Source organism: Pan paniscus, chromosome 2 (assembly GCF_029289425.2).
Source record: "Pan paniscus chromosome 2, NHGRI_mPanPan1-v2.0_pri, whole genome shotgun sequence".
Taxonomy (NCBI): domain Eukaryota; kingdom Metazoa; phylum Chordata; class Mammalia; order Primates; family Hominidae; genus Pan; species Pan paniscus.
Window position 1 is genome coordinate 81,979,037 of NC_085926.1, and position 15,534 is coordinate 81,994,570.

Consider the following 15,534-nt stretch of genomic DNA (forward strand, 5'->3'; position numbering starts at 1 on the left):
TTATTGAAACTAGATGGCTCCATTTATCAGGCTAGAAGTTTTTGGTTTTTTAAGATTTCTTAAAACTTTGTACTTGATGATCCCTTTACTTGAGGAGAGTCAGTGGCAAATCAGAGAGTACAGAGCAGGGTAAACATAAAAGAGAGGGCTGAAAGCTGTGCTATACAGTAGAACGGCTCTAGGATGGGGAAGGACAAATGGGAAAGTTGGTGCGAGGTACTGATTCTAAAGTCCAGTCAGACATTCTGCCAAGTTAGAGGATGTGAGCAAGTTTCTCTGTCATTCTGTGCAGGGAATGACAGTGTAAAGATTTACCTTCTGAAATAAATCTGTTATTTCAGTGATGGGACTAAGGTGAAGAGATACCTTTTTAGGTGTTCTCAACAACCCAGCAACTGAGGTGTGATGCTGATCCGAGTGCTTTTATTAGACTTTTTGATGTGAGTAGATGTGTACAACCAGAGGGCATGTTTTTTTCCAGAATGAGGCAGGATTCTGTAGTGGCTGGGACTGAAGCAAAGGACATATCCTTTTGTGAGTAACACAATCAATTTAGGATGTTGTGACCAGCACTTAAAAATAAATGAAATTTAATAGAACTGGTAGAAAGTGCTGTGGGGTAACTGCTGCTTCACAGAACTTAAATGGATCAACCTAGACTCAGAGTGTGTGGAATGAACTTCCAACTAAGCGTACTTAAGAGAGAAGAAACATAGAACAAAGGGAATCCTCACAGTAGCTTGGTACTTTTAGTTCTAGAATATCTGAACAAAAGCTAAGAGTTGTGAGTAGGGTAGTAGAAGGCTGGGAATTATTTCAAGTGCCTCCTCTGCGACTTAGGAAGAAAATGGGCGAAGTATGGTATTTTGATAGGGTACTGTGGAAATAGGATGTCTTGGTAGAGAAAACAGTGCATCTTGGTATATGAAAAAGTTTTACTGTTTCGAATATTAGTGAAGAATGAAGGTAGCCACTAGAGGAAAAAAAATATACCAGGATGTCCACATTTCTAAGAGGAAAAAGAAGAATATATAGCAGCTTGATTAAACCAACCACACTAAGAAAATAGGTAACAATGTATGATAAATGATAAACATAAAATAAGATTTAAAAAGTAAAATAAATTATTTAAATCATTGAAAAAATGTTTAAGGCAATTCTTCTGTCAACCTAAAGAAAAGAACTGAGGCAAAATTAATATAAGTTGAGAGTTTATTTGGGCCACGTTTGAGGACTGCAGCCTGGGAGCATCGTTTCAAGTTGCCCTGAATATACACCCTGATTAACCACAGCTATAAGAAGGTTTTTAAAGGAAAAGAGGAGACAGTTCCTAAGTGGTTTACCAAAAATTTATATTAAAATAACATAAGCTATTATTGGCTATACATTGTTCTTTGTATCACAAATTTCAGGAACATGAAGATAATGGGTGAGGCAGCTGCTCAGGACCAAAATTACTTTAAACAATGACCCCTGAACATGGGGAGAATGTGACTGAAGTACCTACTCTTGTCTCTCTGGACCTGATACATTTTGAATACCTCACATAGCTCAGAACACTCTGAGCTATTTTCCTTTTCTCACTTCTGTTGAAAGGAAAAGGGACAATAAGCTAAATAAAAACAGAAACAAAAATTCCAGTTAAATACAGCTTATAAAAATAATTGAACAAAGTAATAAATTATGCCAGTAAAAAAGATACATCTGGCCAGGCGCAGTGGCTCACGCCTATAATCCCAGCACTTTGGGAGGCCGAGGAGGGCAGATCACGAGGTCAAGAGATCGAGACCATCCTGGCCAACATGGTAAAATCCCGTCTCTATTAAAAATACAAAAATTAGCTGGGTGTGGTGGTGTGCACCTGTAGTCCCAGCTACTTGGGAGGCTGAGGCAAGAGAATCACTTGAACTAGGGAGGCGGAGGTTGCAGTGACCCGAGATCGTGCCACTGCACTCCAGCCTGACAAAAGATGGAGACTCTATCTTAAAAAGAAAAAAAAAAAGAAAACATATCTCACTGTGAGTTATGGTCCAAAAAATTAATAGCCACTATTTTAGGTAGTTGGATGATTTCAACCTGAGTGTTATGTACTTAGTTGGTTGATTCACTTATTCTTTCATTTATTCAACAAATATTTATTAAAATCCTTAATGTTTTTCAAGTACTGGGGAAAATGTGTGCATTACAAAGAAAATAAGAAAAACAATTCCTGATTTCATGGTGTCTACATTCTAATGGAATAGATAAGTAATAAACTATTTAGTAAGCCAAAAATAACTTCCTGCTATAATAAGAGTTCTGCGGGAAAGAGACGGGGTGCTTGCTATAGAATAACAGGAGGTGACATAATGTAGAAGGTGTGATCAGGGAAGGTTACTGAGAAAGTGACATTTAGTTGAATTCACTTCAACTTCTGTTGGATACAGGGTTTGAATTTTCACATCTGATATTTTACCGCTAGTTTCCTGTTTCTCAACCTCAAACCTCACATAACATTTATAAAGGGAGTTATTTCATTTCCCTCTATAAAATGAGGATCTAATTTCCACAGAATTACAATGGGCTCATCCACTTAATTAAATTATTTAGAATCGAATTAGACTTATTGTATTTGCCTTTAAGTTTAAAAAGACATCTGAATTTGAAGGGAAGGAAAAGAACCTCTAAAACAAATCTCTAAACCAGTCTTCTAAAAATAACATCAAAAACCCAAGTAATTAGCTAAATAGGCTTCATATTCAAAGAGAAATTACCAATTAACCTTCCCCTGGCCCCCTATGAGGAAAGACAGCGAGAGAGTTGAAGAGTGAGGAATTCCTGCAGTGGGAGGATCTGATCCATTTTGCGGGACGCCCTTGCTGAAGGCAATACTCACTTGAAAGAAAATCCCAGCCACTGATTCCACTTAAGTTTAGAACCTCTTAAGGGCTGAAAGGGCGAAAGGGCGAGCTTTGTTTGCTGAGAGAAAAACAATCAAGATGCGGAAGGAGTTGGCTAAGGAAAGTCTGCCCAGAGTCAGGTCTGTTTTCTGTCAGTAAGTTTGGGTTTGGCAATAGATACAACCAAGACAGTTGTTTTATTTTGAGCTCAACGCTGGTGAGATGCAATATACAAATATTGTCTAAGCTGTATAACCTTAATTTGCTGATAAAAATTGGATGTTATGTTTGTGTTAGAACCTAATGCCTTTCTGGAATTCAGACACTATGTGCCATACTGACTGCTTCTCCTTGGTAGGTTAGGCTGTCCTTACGTGACTTACAGAAGCAGCATATTTTAAAAAAATCCTTACCTGAAAATTGAAAATAGAAAATCAAAAGCTGAGTATTCTCTTTTCATTGCTCCCATAACACTATCTGTCCCTCTATTTTTGTATTTAGTGAATAGTTTTAACACTGCTTATAAATGTTTTCCTTTAGATTATGAACTCCTTGAGGGATCTTGTATTTTTCTTTCCTTTCTTTCTCTTTCTTTCTTTTTCTTTCTTTCTTTTTCTTTCTTTCCTTCCTTTCTTCCTCCCCCTCCCTCCCCCTTCCCCTTCCTCACCCCCTCCCCTCCCCTCCCCTCCCCTTCCCTTTCTGTCTCATTCTATCACCCAGGCTGGATTGCAGTGGCACAATCTCACTGCAACCTATGCCTCCCGGGTTCAAGCAATTCTCATGCCTCAGCCCCCAAGTAGCTGGGATTACAGGCACATGCTACCATGCCCGGCTAATTTTTGTATTTTTAGTAGAGGCGGGATTTTGCTATTTTGGCCATGCTGGTCTTGAACTCCTGGGCTCAGGGGTGATCCGCTTACCTCAGCCTCCCGAAGTGCTGGGATTATAAGCATGAGCCACCGCACCCAGCCAGATCTTGTTTATCTTTGTAATATCAGTGCCAAACCATTTCTGACCTACTTAGACAATGCTGAATTTAAAACAAAATTGGGAATGCTTTATCAACCTTACTTAAAACGTATAAACTCACTCCAACTTGGGCTTTTGTCCCTTTCCCTATGATAAAATTGTGTTTGCCACTGACTTCCATGGCCTTCAGTGGCCGATACTGTACCTATTGTCAGTGTTGGGCATGATTAGCTTTGCTTTCCTTCTGGGACAACATAATTTTTTGTTTTTCTCCCCTCCTCAACCACCGGAGTGCCTCAGGGCTCAGGTCTAGGATCCGTTCTTCATCAGCACTGTCTACATGATCTTTTTTACTCTCTTTGAATGTGGCATCCACATTTGTATTGAAACCCCAAGATCTCCCCGTTAAACAGCAGTATCATCCTGCTAGTAGCTTTCTCTTGGTTACATAACTGGGATCTCAATAGTACCTGGTCAACATCAAGTCCTGATTTTTCTCCCTCAAGCCAGTTTCTCTGCAAATCTTTTCCTTCTTTATAAATGGCAAGTCCACCCTTCCAGGGACTCAGGACCCCAAATTTGGAATGTCCTTAACTCCTTTTTCTGCTACCCCGCACAATGAATTTACTAGAACAATCCCATTGTCTCCTCCTTCAATATGTATTCAGAAACTGACCACTTTCCCCCACTGCTATTACTATTGTCTAAGCCAATGTAATCTCTCATTTGGACTGAGATTTGAAGCCTGAGCATTTAATTACAAAGTTCATGCTCCTTTCACCTTTTCTAGGTGGTTTTCAAACCTGGCTGTACCTTAGAATCACCTGGGAAACTTTAAAAACAACTAATATCCAGGCATCAAATCACCTCAGATCCCCTGATGTAATTTGTCTGGTGTGGAGCCCAGGCATGGGTATTTTTCTTATTTTGATAATCTATGGGTGATTCAAAGGTATAGTTGGGATTGCGAACCACTGCTATATCATGTTGAAGGTGTGGGTGGGGGTTGAAGTATATCATAATGTAATGTTTTAAAAGTGTGGTCTGCGAACCCCAACTATCTGAGACAGGTCTCAGTCAGTTTAGGAAGTTTATTTTGCCAGAGTTAAGTATGTGCACCTGTGACACAGCCTCAGGAGGTCCTGATAAGATGTGCCCAAGGCAGTAGGGGCACATGGTTTTATACATGATTTTAGGGAGATAGGAGACATCCATTAATATATGTAAAATGTACATTGGTTCCATCCAGGGGGCTTCCAGGTCATAGGTAGGTAAGAGACAAACGGTTGCATTCTTTTGAGTTTCCGATTAGCCTTTCCAAAGGCAGCAGTCAGATATGCATTTATCTCAGTGAGCAGAGGGATGACTTTGAATTCTGTCTGTCCTTTGTCCACTAGGAAATTCCTTGTGAGGGAGGTGTGTATCTTTTTTATTTAGTAGCTATCCTTTTTTTTTTTTTTTTTTTTGAGATGGAGTTTCACTCTTGTTGCCCAGGCTAGAGTGCAATGGCGCAATCTCGGCTCACTGCAACCTCCGCCTCCCAGGTTCAAGCCATTCTCCTGCCTCAGCCTCCTGAGTAGCTACAATTACAGGCACCTGCCACCATGCCTAGCTAGTTTTTTTTGTATTTTTAGTAGAGACAGGGCTTCCCTATGTTGGCCAGGCGGGTCTTGAATTCCTGATCTCGTGATCCACCCACCTCGGCCTCCCAAAGTTCTGGGATTACAGGTGTGAGCCACCGTGCTTGGCCGCTAGCTTTTTAAAGAAGAAAATGGGAGGCAGATTTGCCCTAAGCAGTTCCCAGCTTGACTTTTCCCTTTAGCTTAGTAATTTTGGGGTCCCAAGATTGATTTTCCTTTCACAGGTCCAAGATCAACAGCATCAGTCTTCTCTGAGGACTTGTCACAATTGCAAAACCCTGAATTAGAGACTCGAGGCTTACGGTTTAACAACCCACATTTTAACAAGCCATCTAATGCACAGCCAAGTTTGAGAACCCTTAACATAGAGATTAAGGGCCTTGACTTTGGGTTGAAAAAGATCTAGGTTTTAAATGGACTTTCAACACTCGATAGCCATGCACACTAAATCAAGTAACTCAACGCCTCTAAGCCTAAATTTACCTAGATGTGAACAAAGGTAATGTTATTTACTGCTCTGAAAAATAATGAGTTAGTTAATGTAAATCACTTGGCCCATACCAATTGTTCAACAAATAGTAACTAATACTAAGGGGTATTTTGGAAAGAGTAATGAGTCAGAAACTGAGCCTATAAATAAGCCTATTTTTAAAGATCTGGGGAAGACAGTTATGGGAATGTGAAGCAGGTAATCTGAGAATTGTATGAGTAGATTATGCTTTAGAAGACATCAGCAGCTAATATTGAAAAATGGACAAAAATGTCCAGCCTATGGAATATTTAAAGAGTTGATTTCCTCAACAGAATTGGAACTAACTCATGCACATTGTTGGACATACGGTAGTTATATAACTAATAGTTATACTAACATTTCCTACTTTTTCATTTTGTTAGATAAAGATATTGCTGACTTGCTTTTAGGGTCATCTGTTTAAATACTCTTTGGATGTTTAGATAATAGATTTGGTCATGCAAAGTACTGATGGCAAATGGGTTAGATCTGAACTTCGGGCTTATGTAAACTTCCTTTTTGAGCCAGGCCTCACTCCCTCCTATTCTCCCTTAGAGATCCGGAGTCTAAAAGCATTTGTACGTGGCCAACAGGAGGAAGGCATGTGTTGAGAGAATGAAAGGATTCCTGAGATTTTAAATCAGATTCACCTGTTTATTCTAGAATTTTTCTTTTGTGGTTTAGTGGCAAAGGACTTTGTATGTGTATGTATGTGTGTGCACATGTGTGCCTCTTTAAGATATCCTTACAAGGTTACCAAATATTATCATCTGTTTTAAATTACTTAGAATGACTGCATGTTATATCTATCTATCTATCTATCTATCTATCTATCTATCATCTATCTATCATCTATCTCTATCAATCAATCATCTATTAGTCTGTCTATCTATCTGGATGTGTGTGTGTGTGTGTGTAAATTGTAAAATAGTAATGCCAGAAAATGGCCTTATAGTCTTTTAGGGTGTTTGTAATTGGATTTACTATTACCACTGAAATTGTCATAAATTTGAGGAATGTGAGATGTTGTACAAAAGAATTGAACTCAAGCTTGATTCCTTTGCTTCAGAAGATGCTTCAGGTAGATTAGATAAAATTCTGGAGGTGCTTGAAAAGTTTTGAAAAACAATGAGAATTTAAACTTGGAGATAGGTAGATAGAAAGAAAAATCATTGAGCAAGATGGAAGTATTGATTTGAGAACATTTGCTGAAAAATGTGAGTGCAGGGGATATTGCATAATACACTGGCACATACACATGAAGAGAGTTCTCAGAAATATGCCATGGTGTTGGAGAGAAAATGCCAAGAATAATTTTCCCATTGATCTAAAAGTTCAGTTTTTGGTTTAATATTTCTCATGAATTTAGGATAAAAATAATTGATCTAACTAACTGGTTTATGTTTAAATATGACTTTAACACGTATTCTATCAGGAGGTAAAATTTTTATTCATGGAGTTTAGAATATGATCATGTCACTTATGTGAAAAAATAACGATCAGTGAATCAAAAGATATACTATAGTATAGCAAATTTTGAATTGTGGTTCTGGCATTGATTTCATTAAAATTTCTTTTATTGAAATGAAAAAATAACATAAGCAGATATACATTTGGATGGTCAAAAAGGGAGAGAATCTCAGTTTATGCATTTAAGCAGTTTTCAGTAATACATTACTGCAAAATTTATAATACCATGAATTCTAGATCAGTACTCTAAATGAGGCAATTAAACCTTTGTGTAAGTACTTGTGTCTTTCTTCTGAAAAAAATACTGGTCACTAATTTTCTGTTTTATATTTGTTAAAAAGAAAGCTTTATAGTTTAATTTTACCCTGGTTAACCTTAACTTGTCAACAGATTATTGAAGATTTGTAAGACTATTTACTAATCCATAAAAAATGAGGTTACCATAGTAACTAGAATGTCTTTAATACTCTGCTTATGTAACCTCTGAGATTCAGAATAGTTTTTCATCTGAACTCTTCTATTAGCTACACTGATTTCAGATGCTCTATTAAACTTCGTACTATAAAGGGAAGTGCTTTCTTTACTGATTATGCAAGCCTGAGTATTTTTAGACAATTTGTTCATAATATAGTCCAAGTGCCTTGGATGTTTGGGAAATTTTCAAGGTAGAAATAATTTAAAACCACTTTCAAAAGACTTTGGGAATAGCAAAGAGGTGGTGTTGGAATATTTGTTTAAGAAACTGTGGACTTAAGAGTTTCAATTTTCAGAAATGCCTTGAAGTAAAAAGGATCAGTTGTTTGATGCATATGTTATTCTGAGAAATTCTTCTATAGGGAGATTACATCTTGTTATTGGGAGACTATCTTATTAACTCGGATCATGTAAAGAAACACAAATCTTGCTTACTTCCTAATAATTTCTACTACAAATAATATATACATGATTTTTGCAAGGAGTGAGTGGAATTGAGGTTCTGGAAATTTAACACACTCTTCGTATGGCTCATTTTCATGCTGTTGCCTCTATTTGGAATGATTTCATCATTTCTGCACACCTCCATCCCTAGCATGCCCCTAATATTTCTTGGTTTACTCTTATTTATTCTTTACATCTTATCTGAGATGTCATATTCTCTAGGAATATTGCTACGTTAAGACTTTTTATACATGCTTGTATAATATCTCTTGAAGATAGTTTCATGACTAATTATAATGGTTGGTTCACTTCTCTGTCATTCACTTGCTCAGGTGTCCTGAAGGAAAAGGCCAAGGTATTATGGCTTGGCCTTGGTGCTGTGGGCTTGAAGACCCATTTAGTGCCTTCATTCATAGTAGGTTTCCAATAAATATTACGTCCATTAGCTGTATTAGTTTCCTATGGCTGCCATAACAAAATACCACAAACTGGGAAGCTTAAAACAACAGAAACTTATTTTCTTCAGCTCTGGAGGCTAGGTGTCTGAAAACAAGGTGTTAGAGTTCGTTCCCACTGGAGGCTTTCAGGGAGGATCTGTTCCATGCTTTTCTCCTAGCATCCTTGCAATTACTGGCAATTCTTGGTATCCCTTGGTTTGCAGTCATCACATCACTCTAATCAATCTCTGACTCTTATCTTCACATAATGTTCTCCCTTGTGTCTTTGTCTGTCTCTTCTCTTCTCTTCTCTTCTCATAAGGACACCAATTATGTTGGATTAGGTCCACCCTATGACCTTATCTTAACTATGTCTCCAAAGGCCCTATTTCCAAATAAGGTTACATTTACAGGTATCAGAGTTTAGGATTTCAAGATATCTTTTAGGGGACACAACGCAGCCTGCAACAGTAACCATCTAATGCATTTTGCCTTTAGGACTGGATTGATATACAATCTTAACCAGGGGCAGGTTAGTCACTAAGTTGCTAACTAGTTCATTGCTTAGTCATTTTACTTAACAGGATGACATTCACAGAATGAAAAGTACTTGGTCTGATTATTTGAATTGTCTTGACATCCAGACCTGATAACTCCTTAGAGAATTTTACATACTGATAGTGGTCTCTGTGATTCAGTCAGCAAATGTATGAACTAGTTTGCTATATGGATACAACTTCAGCAGTTCTAAAAAGGATAAATTTATTTGCAGCAATTTCAGAAAGAATTAGACCCCAGGAACTGTGTCGTATTCAGGGTTGTTAATTCTTATGTGTAACTCAAATTCTCACATTTTTAATTTGGGTCATCTTTATTTGGCACCCACTGCAAGGCAGGGGGAGAGGAGGCAACAGAAAAGTTATTTCTTGGCATTTAGAAACTAGTTGATTAACATGCAAATTTTATTCAAAGTAATACAAAATATGCATCTATTATTTTTGGTTCATCAGATTGAGTTATTTTTAATTTTAATAAGATGCAACAATAATTAAGTGATTTAAAATATATAATTTAATAGTGAACTAGTTTTGTAGTAGCAATGATTGCCAGGTTTCACATGAAGCTCCAGGTACAGTATCAGCTACAAGATCCAACAGGCAGTAGGCAGAGAATGGGACCTGGAAACAAGCCCACATTGGTGACAACTAGAGAAGTTTTTAGAGTTCCAGGGAGAGGATAGCAAATAAACTTGAACTGGCACTAGGCAAGAGAGGGATTTTTACACGTGTGTGTGTGTGTTTGTGTATGTGTGTGTGTCTGTTTCCTTTTTAAATATTGTTTTAGGTTAAAAGGTTGATGTGGTTTTGGATCTAATTGGGTTTGAATGTGGACAGGTGGAAATACACATGAATGTTGATGGGTCTGTATATTTAGTACATAAATGGATATTGCAGCTACTGGTAGATGCTTTGCAACTTCCGAAAGATATGTGTCCTAGTTCTCTAAATTAATAAGACGTTAGTGTTTTAGAATATAAAAAATTATCACAACGGGTTTTCTTGTTTTTATTATTCTACTAAGCCAGCAGGGGGAAGTCACACATTACTTTTTGGTGGGCTTCAGAAATATTTTTTCAGACTTTTTCTTAAAAAGGTCCATGCTCTTAGTAAAAAAAAGTAAATAATTTAAAATAGAGAGCTTGTAGTTATGATTCTCATAAGCATGCTAGCATCAATTCTAAAAAAGCAGCCTGAAACTTTAACTTCTTTACCTTTTCTAAATAAAAAATATACACCTCAATATTCCTGGCAGAAAATATTAAATAATTACCTTGTTGTTGAGATATGAATAATGTTTCCAAATGGTTAATTTTATTTGTAACATCAGAAATGTAATCACTGAATTTAAATGGCACTGCAAAAAGTAAAGGAGAATCTCTTCGTCAATGTTTAGTGCTAGAAGTAAATTATTTTGATATATGCTACTGTATTCTTCATCTGGTTTTTTATTTTTTGCAGTTTAAAAACATCTGAGGAAGATAGAAAACATTTTATCTTTCAAGATAAAAAAAGAAAAGCTCTTTGCCAACAGAAAACATAATATGCGGACTCTATGGCTATTGTTTCTGAAAAATATAAAAGATGATTACATCACATTGTGTATTCTGTAGGAAAAACACTGTAATGCTTATATGGCTAATAATGGAATGATCTAAGTCAATATATTGTGCAGTTTTGAGTGACAGAAGAATTACACCATTATTCTTTGTATTTTGGTTTCTGCACTAAGTTAATCATGTTCACTGTTTCATCATCAATTATCATTCACTCATTTTATAAAATTTTAGCATCTGCATTTAATGTTACTGTATGGTTTCTGTTTACTACAGCTGGTTGCAACAGATGACAATTTCAGAGCTGTGTATAAAAGGTCACAAGAAGTAAACATTCAAAACAGAAACATCTTACTTCCAGAAAGTATAAAATTGACGTATGAGTAAGATGTCAAAAGTTATGAAAACTGGAATGTGTTCATCTCATTACATGTAAATGCATCTATTCGAAAAATGTGTTTTTTAAAGTAGATCATTAGGTAACATTAGTCTTAAAAATCATAAATTCTCCATCATTATGATTGTTCCATGTTGCCAATTACATATAAATGTTAAATTACAGAGAAAACAAATAGAAAATAATCATCACATGTTTAAAAATTTGCAAAAATATAAAAAGTTATAAAAAAATTCAGTTCAAGAAGTAGAACAAAGGGCATAAAAATAGTACTTGCTGTAAAGACAAAACCACATAATTTATATAATACATATTTTATAGAATTTTAGTTATACTACACACACACATGCACACACACACACACACTAAATGCTAAAATGTGGAATAAAAAATTTACAGTGGGAGGGCAGGCAGAACAAGGTGACAAGATAGCTATACCTCCAAATCTATATCCTCCATCACCAAGACTTATCTCGAAGTGTTAAACCTAGAAGTGTATCCAGTAACCAGCCTTCAGAAGAATATTTTTTCCAAAGTGCTGTTGAATTAAAATCATAAACAGCTAATGGAATAGGAATGAAATAATTATTTTCTTTCATTTGCTGGAGAAAATACTGAGCTATGAGCTTTTCTTTTCACTACTGGGGTTAAAATTTTAAGCATTCTATTCTTAAAGGAGTGTCTTTTTTCTAAAGATTTACGTTCAGCAGCTGAATTTTAAAGCTCTGAGAACACAGCAGTTATATGTGAAGCCTAGAGCAAACCTGACCTAGATTATTTTCACTGGCTAAAAATTATGAAAAATATCAATAATTTTATTGGCAAAAAGATACATAGAATAAGTAGTAATCTTAAGAACTGAACAAGGCATCCAGACATACTGAAAAATTTGGGGCAAAGCAATTAGAGAAAAATTAGTCATTTTCTTCTAGATAGATTATATATTCTTTAACAGTAAGGTTTATGACTATTTATTTCCCCACCTGCTCTTCCAGGAATAGCTGCATATAATAGTTACTAAATACATATTTTTTAAATGATCAGGTTTCCTTTTAATTCATGTAATGTTTTAATCTGTAAATGTAATCACAGAAAGTCACCTCATTTTTAGCTTTACTGATTGGAGATGAGGATTGATATTACGATAAGAGTGATATAACATATGGTAGACCTAAGTGCATGAATTTTGTATTCCCAGGTATCATTTAAATTTCCTGTCATTTTATGTTGTTATTTGTAATATCTTTGTGTTAACATGCCTCATGGTAATTTAGGAGCAGTGACACAGTCTTACTAAAAAAATGCTAGGGCTCTTGGCTTAAAATGTTCACTTGCATTTAATATTACAGAAATTTACATGTTGGGATTAAGTGGCCTGAAAATGTAAGATAAAATGGAAGTAACGCAACCTACTGCAATAATATTGTGCCAATATTCAGGCAGGGCACAGAGGAAAAACACAACAGGTTTTGAAACCAATCAAATTAATCACAGCCTAAGCTGGACAAGAGAGAGGGAACAATTGCTATTCATCAGATCATGCTGTGATGATGAAGGAAACAGATCTGATAATTTGATTACTGGGCTATAGATACAGAATTTTGGAAATCTTTCTCAAGTAACTAACTTCTGGGAATGTGTGCGAGTATTTCTATGGCTTGGAAGTAGGAGTTGAATCGCTCTTATAACTCGTATGTTTTAAGGTGAGCAACCCAGACACAACAAAAACTGTTCAAATATGAGATCAAGCAATAATTCATGATTCACAGACAACAATCAGGGAAAGGGAGCTAATAGTATGAAACTGATGAACAGAATATCAGAGTAGTAGCCCTTGAGGTATTATGAGCCAGAGATCTATACATGCAATTATAGGCTTCCACTTTTCATTTTAATGTCATGTTAACCCCTTAAAACCTTTTATTTGTGTCCAATAGAATCAATGTACCTAATAGTCATTCACCTCATAGACTCTACCTCAGGGTGGTAATTTGAGAGCCTGGAATGCCAGCTGAGGGAAGACATGGGAAGACAGCCAAGATCAGCACTGCCTTTCTGTCAGCCCCTACTTGATTTTCCTTGCATCAGTGGTGCTATCTAAAGGAATTGCTAAATGGACTGATGGATGTATTTGTTAATAATGACTTTATCTATATAATGAAGTGATGGTTGGTACTCCTGGCCTCTGAGAATTTTTGAATCCAGATTTTATAAAATATATAAGTCTTGCATTACTCTGAGGCAGCAAGACAGTGTATCTCTTTGAAATGAAGGTGAACTTGACTAAAATTTCAGGTCTAACATTTTCTAGCTGTATGACTTTGGACACCTCGCTTATTCTCTTTTCCTCACTTTCTTCTTTTATAAAATGGAGATGTTACATGTCCATTTATATGGTTCATATAGCAAACACTTCATATGGTTGCTGTAAAGAGAAAATGAAATCATCTATGTGAACTGCTTACTGGAATACTGACAGGTAGAAGATGTTTACTTGTTAATAGCTATTTCTATGGCCACAAGATGCTCTTAACTATTTAAAAGCTTCATCTTTTGGAAGTGAATACTATTATTTAAACTTGGGAGCTATCAAATGCATTTCATATTTTCTGTTTGAAAAATATGATGTAAAATAAGTTAATACCAAGGAAATATTGGTAGTTCACAAAGTCATTTGCAATAGTCTCCCAAGACTGAATACTTTGGGGCACCACATTATGGAAGGCTAGATAAGTGCTTCTGCATTTTAATAAGTGAAGCTGATACTATAACTTTTTAAAGTAATGATGTATTTTCATGGCTCCTGTCTCTGTAAAAGCCAAGTGTTCAAAGAAATGCATTAAAAAATTAATGGATATACGAATGCTTTTGGTCTCCACTCTCTTCTTGCTATGACAGACAAAACAATGGGTGAAAGGAGAGCTTATTATTTCAAAGAGATAATTCCTTAAGTTAAAATGGCAGTGTTTTCTTTCTTTCTTAGGATTTCCTTTTACAGGAAGAGTTAAACACCTATTACAGGTTGAATTTTGTCCTCTTCAAATTCATATGATGAAGTCCTAACTCTCAGCATCTCAGAATGTGAACTTACTTAGAAGTATGGTTGTTGCAGATGTAATTAGTTAACATAAGGTCAAATTGGAATACAGTGGGCTGCTAATCCGATAAAACTAGTGTTCTTTTTTTTTTTTTCTTTTTTTTTTTTTTTAGACAGAGCCTTTCTCTCTCACCCAGGCTAGAGTGCAGTGGCGTAATCTCGGCTCACTGCAACCTCCGCCTCCTGGATTCACACCACTCGCCTGCCTCCGCCTCCCTAGTAGCTGGGACTACAGGTGCCCGCCACCACGCCTGGGTAATTTTTTGTATTTTTAGTAGAGACGGGGTTTCACCATGTTAGCCAGGGTGGTCTTGATTTCCTGACCTTGTGATCCACCTGCCTCGGCCTCCCAAAATGCTGGGATTACAGACATGAGCCACCACGCCCAGCCAAAGACTAGCGTTCTTATAAAAAGGGGAAATTTAGACACAGACATGCACAAAGAGAGAATACCATGTGACCACGAAGGCAGAGATTAGGGTGATGCATCCAAAGGCCAAGGAATGCCGGTGGTCGCCAGCAAACCACCAAAAGCCAGGAGACAGGCATAGAATGGATTCTCTCTCACAGCTCTGAGAAAGAATCAACCGTGCTGAAACCTTATCTTGAACTTCTATCCTCCAGAAGTGTCAGACAATAAAATTCTGTTGTTTAAACCAGCAGTTTGTGGTACTGTGTTACAGTACCCCAATGAAGTAACACCAGATAATTAATTAGAATATGAATTCTGGGGAACTGTGTATAAACTTGTATTCATCTTCACAGAGTTATTGCTATGAAATAAGTTACCATGATTAAGTAGCTTAAAAGAACACACATTTATTATCTGACAGTTTCTGTAGGTCAAGAGTCCAGGCACAGGTTAGCTGGATTCTCTGTTCAGTTTCTCACAAGGCTGTGATCAAAGTATTAGCCAGGCTACATTCTTGTTTGAAGGCTTGGAATAGGGAAGAATCTACTTCCATGCCCATTCAGGTTGTTGACAGAATTCTTTTCCTTGTGGTTGCATGACAGCTTCCTGTTTTTTCCCCTAATTGTTGCCTGGGGACTAGTCTCTGCTCCTAAAGGCTATTTGCTGTTCCTTACTTGGCACCCGCTTCACA

The 15,534-nt window shown here is 36.6% G+C and overlaps 1 long non-coding RNA gene across 1 annotated transcript in view; it reads left to right on the forward strand.

Annotated features, from left to right (window-relative positions):
- The window catches only part of LOC134730008 (uncharacterized), a 34,884-nt gene extending 20,687 nt beyond the window's left edge, over positions 1-14,197 (forward strand). Inside the window, exon 4 of the long non-coding RNA XR_010111591.1 lies at positions 10,843-14,197. This is a non-coding gene — a long non-coding RNA (uncharacterized LOC134730008). The remainder of the gene's footprint in view (positions 1-10,842) is intronic.
- The last annotated feature ends 1,337 nt before the right edge of the window (positions 14,198-15,534 follow it).